At 38.1% G+C, this 6,795-nt stretch overlaps 1 pseudogene; it reads left to right on the forward strand.

Moving 5' to 3' along the window:
* The first annotated feature begins 433 nt into the window (after positions 1-433).
* On the forward strand, positions 434-4,643 carry LOC140327565 (vomeronasal type-2 receptor 26-like; annotated as a pseudogene).
* The last annotated feature ends 2,152 nt before the right edge of the window (positions 4,644-6,795 follow it).

Here is a 6,795-nt window from a genome sequence, read left to right on the forward strand (position 1 = left end):
ACAATTTACAGATAAAAAGCACATTAATAAACAGAGGATTCTGACCGCCATGAAGTCTAGTAGTAGTGTGATAATAATGTGTGGTCTTTTGTCCATAGAGTATTTACACGCTTATGATGAATTAAAAGCTGCAATAGAAAATAAGACCCTGATACTGCATGAATCATGGACCAATTCTAAATATATGGACCCTGATATGTTTCTCTTAATTAACTGTAGCTTAATTTTTATATTACCAAAAAAAACAATTCCAAGCCTGGAATATTTTGTTAATAGCGCAAATCCATCCAGCCGCCCAAATGATCCAATGCTGGAAGACATTTGGCTACAATTTTTCCATTGTCTTTCTACAAACAGATACAAAAATTCTGTCTTTTCATACAAGTATAAGGTTTCTGGAAGAAACTGTTCAGGTAAAGCTCATATTCCCTCAATGTTCTGCGGCATCACTGATTCAAAGCCCTCCCTCGCCTACACTTCAGTTTATGTTATGGCTCAGGCTTTGCACAAAATGAAACTCAACAAAGACAAACGAGGAACTTATAAATTACATCAATTAGTAAGTATGTGAAGAAAGATTAGGTAAATAAATACATTGTATGTAAAATGTATTATAGATTGTTGAACGGTTGCATTAGGTAGGCCCATGGTCATCAGATCCTAAAGCAGAACTAAACACAGTTATTACGGCCCCTATTCTGTCATGGGCACTGCCATCTCCTTCCTTTTCACTTCTACATTTGGTTGTTTGGGCAGCTTGATTGGCTGGGCCATGATGACTTAACTCCCACGCGCCTGACAAACATTCAGACTTGGTACCTGAAGGGGAAGCTGAGATATGGCATACAGAAACTGATGAGCTGAGCTGGGCATGCATATTTTGACAGAAAAGACCAAGGCTTTGGAGTCAGTAGAAAACCCTTCTACTCTGACTCCTTGTTTTATGCTACCACGGACTATGACTTCTCTAATTTAATTATGCTGATCTATTTCCTTTGTTCTATGTTGATTGAAACACAACATACACGGCATTTTATCATTGCCAAAGCCCAGCCATTGTAAAATTATATAAAGACGAGGTCTGCTTTTGGGAACAACAACTCCTGGTCAGGAAGATGACACTCTACCCTACTGACCAGTTTGAATTATCCATAATGTAAACCCGTTTATGCCTAAATTCCTAAAGAGGTTAGAAATTTTAAAGAACTTGCAGATATACTGAGGACCAGGAACAACTTTACTTCAAAAATATAAACTACATCATTTGCTGCATTAAAACAATCAAACTACATAAACAGAAAAAAAACAAACAATTGTAAAACCTAAAACTACAAAAATGGTAAATAAACTTGGCATAAAGCTGTAAAATTGTTGTAAATGAAGTTGAAAATTAACAATGCTATTGTTCTCAGAAACAGAATAGCTTCTGCCAGATCTTCCTTCATAGAAGCTCTTAAATCTGATTTAATCCAGATTATGAAGATGTAAAAAAGTTAAGCTCAGAAAAGCTCAGATGAGCTTCATACTAATGCCAACTGCGCAGAGGGCTTCATTATTTAGCAGTACTTTATCATGACTGTTATCTGTGAAATAGGGCATGTTTGCATAATGTATGTTTCCTGAACATCTTACATTTAACAGGAGTCTTATTTTTGCCAAATCAGACTCCAGATATTCCTAAATTGCCCAACTCCGACTTCACAGCCCTGGAAAAGATGGCGATCAGGCTTATTGTGGAGGAAACATCACCTTTCCTTTTCTGCAGGCTCTGCCTGGTCCCACATTTTGATAGTGGAGCCACATGTAATTTAATTCTAATCCTAATTTGAAGGTAATACATTTTTTAAATAGAATGGGAAAATTCCAATTCTAATTATTAATAGTAATTGTAGGTCAGCTACAAAATGCTAACCCGGAGGAGATAGCTCAGAGCTGTCTGGTCAGTTTTCAGTATTATAAAATTTCTGATGGACCAAAACCTTTGATCAGTCATGTTGTTTAGATCTTGAAAATATCTCAGCTAATTGGCAAAATTCTAACAAAGGTGTTGTCAAAAAAGGGTGCCCATACACATCATTCAAATAATTTGCAATTAATATTTGACAAACTAAGATTTGAGATTAACCAGATAGATATGGATTTTGTATGGAGAAATTGACAATTTGGGCTCACAAATGGAGGGCACAATATAAAAATGACACTCTCCATTCAACCAAAGGTTGGAGGTAGCCCTAGGTTAATGATACCATTTTCCCCTTAAACAACAGATATAACAGGGATAGTTTGAACAGTATATTATAATTCAGAAGGCAATTTTACAAGCAAAAAACACTGTAACTTTGCCTTTATCTTGAACTCCATTGCATTTTACCAAAAATGTCAGACAAATCATAGACCCAATAAACAATTTTATTACTCTTTAATAAAAATTGTTGTTAGTTTTATATATTATCTCATATTATTCATTTTCAAGATTCCAGAATCTCGATGTAATGACAGATGTCCTTGTGGGTACAGAAAAGCTTCTACTGGAAAAATCCATGGATGCTGCTATGACTGCATCCAGTGTTCTGAGGGTGAGATTTCCAATGCAACAGGTAGGAATGTAAAATCAACGACTACAGTCATGGTGCTAATTGTGGTACAGAATGCCCCAACATAATTCTCAAAAATAATTTCCAAAAGAGCTTTAGGTGACTAAAAGCAATCATGCTCAGAAAATATACAACACAATATTTCAAAGAAGGCAGAGAGGCAACTAACTGGACCAAATGGACACTTGTTGACCATTTACTACTTTATTACGCCCTTTCAGCGTGTTCTCCTATTGAAAGCACCTAGATAAAAAGTGTGCAAGCGAGCAGAATCAGTCTTTTGCTCGTCCGCGGTGTAGTCTCTGTACGTCTTGTGCCGGCTTGGCATCGCAATGCCCCTTGAGATTCGACCACTTGAAAGTGCTGTTGGTGTCATTGCAAACTAAACACAGGGCTTTGTGGCCGCGTTTGACGAAGAATAATTTGTCAGTCCATTCGGGGTTGAAGACACAACGTTCGAGGTCAACCCTCCGGAGACTGATATCCCTGAAACTCACAATAACGCGAAAATTTAATTAGGCCAGATCTAACAATAAATAACTAGGGGGGCATTAGGTCGGACTGGAATACTGGCTAGGCCGTATCCAGCTTAAAGGCCCGAGTTTGCCTACCTCTGGTCTAGGCAATCGAGAATGAATGGGAGCGCAAAGCCTCCTGGGATACCTACGTCACGCATCCTGGGAGGCTCTTGGGTGTTCCGTCTACACAGTAGGAAGAAGAACCCGGAAGAAGAGGAGAAAATGGCTGAAGACAGATACCGTGACGATGCGGGGCCGAATGAAAGAACCCTCCAGACCAATCTACTGCACTGCGGGATTGAATGTAAGTGTATTTTTTTTTTTTGTTTTGGACACTTTTGAGTTAACTTCCTCTTTAAAATTTCAAGAAGTTACAAGATCAATGATTTCCTGGCAAGGTTAGCTAAAACATAATAAAAAGATACAACAAAACAATTTTAATAATATGTTAACCATCAAATGGGAGTAAATAAGGAAAGATAATAGTCAGGGCTTACACACCCCTTTGTTGTGTAATTTTTTTTGTAATTTTTTAAGTTCTGTAAAATGACCACTTTACTAGTACCTGCCCTAAACTGTTATAATTAATATCAAATTTGATTGGCGTTTTTTGTATTTGTTTACCAGACAGTGAAAGCTGCCACAGGTGTCCCAAAGAAGAATGGCCAGATATAAAAAAAGTAAAATGTGTCCCCAAAACATATGATTTTTTGTCTTTTGGGAATGATGCCATTGTAACAGTTTTTTCATGTTTTACTTCACTTTTTTCTACAATAACACTTTTAATAATTATAAACTTTATCTACTACCGTGACTTTCCAGTTGTGAAAGCCAGTAACCGGACTGTGAGCTTCATTCTCCTGACCGCAATCTTGCTGAGTTTCCTTTGTGTCTTTTTGTTCTTCGGTCGTCCTGTGGATTTAACCTGCATGCTGAGACAAATGTCGTTTGGGATCTTTTTCTGTGTTGCTCTCTCTTCTGTTCTGGCCAAGACTATCACAGTCTGCATTGCATTTAAAGCTACAAAGCCTGGAAGTTCTTGGAGAAAATGGTTGGGGGTCAAAGTGTCTTATTTTGTGCTGTTAATGTGTTCTCCTGTACAAGTTCTGATCTGTGCTATTTGGCTGTCAGTGTCTCCTCCCTACCAAGAGTATGACATGGACTCCTATCCTGGGAAGATCATCATTCAGTGTAATGAAGGCTCAGTTGTTGGGTTCTACTCTATGTTGGGTTATATGGGGTTTCTGGCAGCTGTGAGTTTTGTTCTGGCTTTCATGGTGAGGACATTACCGGACAGTTTTAATGAGGCCAAGTACATACCTTCAGCATGCTGGTGTTCTGCAGTGTGTGGATTGCCATGATCCCGGCCTATCTGAGCACCAGAGGGAAATACATTGTGGCTGTGGAGGTATTCGCCATTATGTCCTCCAGTTCTGGAATACTTGGCTGTGTATTTTTTCCAAAATTGTATATCCTATTTTTTAAACCTGAGATGAATTCCAGAAAATTAATTTTGGGGAAAGGATTGTAATACAGCAAAGAAATATTTCATTAAGTTAAACAAGAAACATTTTATCCATTAAGACGTTATTTCGTTATATTTTTATTACTCCCCACTTTTAGCCTGTAGAATTGTAAAAATAAAATTTGGAACATTAAAGGTTGAATCCAAATTAAATTGTTGAGGTATTGATTATTTACATCTTAAGTATTTGCTGGACACAAAACCATACATCTAACAACTATATGTTATTGTGAATATGTTTAGTAAGACCTCATTCTCTATACAGAGCTGGGTTAGTGGTTTTATTAAGTTTTATCCCATTAGGATTTATTTTCTTCTGTGAAAGGAAAAAAAGAATCTTACCACGAAACAAGAAACATTTTATCCATTAAGACGTTATTTCGTTATATTTTTATTACTCCCCACTTTTAGCCTGTAGAATTGTAAAAATAAAATTTGGAACATTAAAGGTTGAATCCAAATTAAATTGTTGAGGTATTGATTATTTACATCTTAAGTATTTGCTGGACACAAAACCATACATCTAACAACTATATGTTATTGTGAATATGTTTAGTAAGACCTCATTCTCTATACAGAGCTGGGTTAGTGGTTTTATTAAGTTTTATCCCATTAGGATTTATTTTCTTCTGTGAAAGGAAAAAAAGAATCTTACCACGGCAAGTGGACTTCTGGGCTAATTTTTAAGTTTCCAGACTAGCTTGGGCTGTTGAAAAAAGCCTGATATGCTGGAACGACTACTCAATTCCTATCTTACCTGTCTCTTCCTTCTCTTCTTTATTTAATCACCCTACCAATCCAATTTACCTAAGCTTTTCTTTATTGAACATGCTTGTCTGCCCTTGCTTTCTCACGATGCCCTAGTTCACCAGTCAGGGCCAGGGGAGGGCAAGGACCTCTGTTCTCCACCTTGGGGGTAAGCATCCTAGTGGCATCTTTAAAAAAAAAAGTTGAAATGTTTTTGTGCTTTAAAAAAAGTATAGTGTATTTCATTTATAAAAACTATCAATACTGCTCACTGCTACTTAGTTTTGTACGGACAAATTCTCTAATGGTATCCACTGACAGCGGGAACAACTATAAGAAAAATCTTATACCACCTCCAGACAGATATATATTTAAGTATCTCTGTTCCACTATGTATGTAGGGGTGTTTTCCTATTAAGTCCTTTATACTTTCACCATTAGATTTATCCTGGGCTGTCAGCTGTAAGCTCTCCACTCTCGGAGATTAAAGTATGCCTTTAAAGTCCAATTATCAGTGATATTAGATAGGGTGGAGAAAGTTTGGATGTGGCATCCATTCTTACACTTGTGTCTTGTGGATAATAAAGGAAATACCACAGAAATGAGGTAGAAGATGCTTTAGAAGTACTTCTGCTAATACTAAACACAGCATCCAAGTAGCTGTAAGCTTAAACTTCAGGCAGAAGGCACTGATAGGGGATATTAGTTACCATAATAACACATTTTTCATGCCACTGATCCGAGGCAGTAAGGTAGCCCACAGAGTACAAACAGAAAGGAAAAGTAAGGGTCCTAATAGGTGTTTATATTATAAAAAGTGTACAGATCACAGAAGACCCTCAAAGCGGTCTTAAAAATATGGATTCCTACAGACAACAGGTTTCTGAAGACACTAATATGGCCTAACATGACTATGGTTATGTCACACTTACTTCTCACAGGCACCTCTCTACTGCCCATGTCTGTAGTACTGAGCTCGGGCGCACGTGCTCTTCCAGATTTAATCACTATCACCCTTCCACAGGCCAATCCAAATAACCTCTAAATCACCTTAGCTAGCTCAGACACTGCACTCAGCATTCGTGCAATGTGTCTCCACCAGTGCTGAGCCCATAGTTCTGTTGAGCTAGTTCCTGTACACCAGTTGCTTGAATCATTGCTTCCCCTATCCAGCTCCTGTGTTAACCCCTAATTGCCCAGTCTGTTGTTTCCAGCCATCTCCATTGTGCTCTTCCAGTGTTTCTCTCTGTCTGTGGATATTCCTGTGTCATCTGTGCCTCCTGTTTCTTCCAGTGTCTCCTGTGTCCCATGTGTCTGCAGTGGCCCCTGTGTCACTGGTGTCTATTTCCCGGATCCCTGGTATTAGACCCTTGGCTTGTGACCTGACCTCCCTTGCTTGCTGCCTGCCTTG

This window comes from Pyxicephalus adspersus, chromosome 3, assembly GCF_032062135.1.
Source record: "Pyxicephalus adspersus chromosome 3, UCB_Pads_2.0, whole genome shotgun sequence".
NCBI lineage: Eukaryota > Metazoa > Chordata > Amphibia > Anura > Pyxicephalidae > Pyxicephalus > Pyxicephalus adspersus.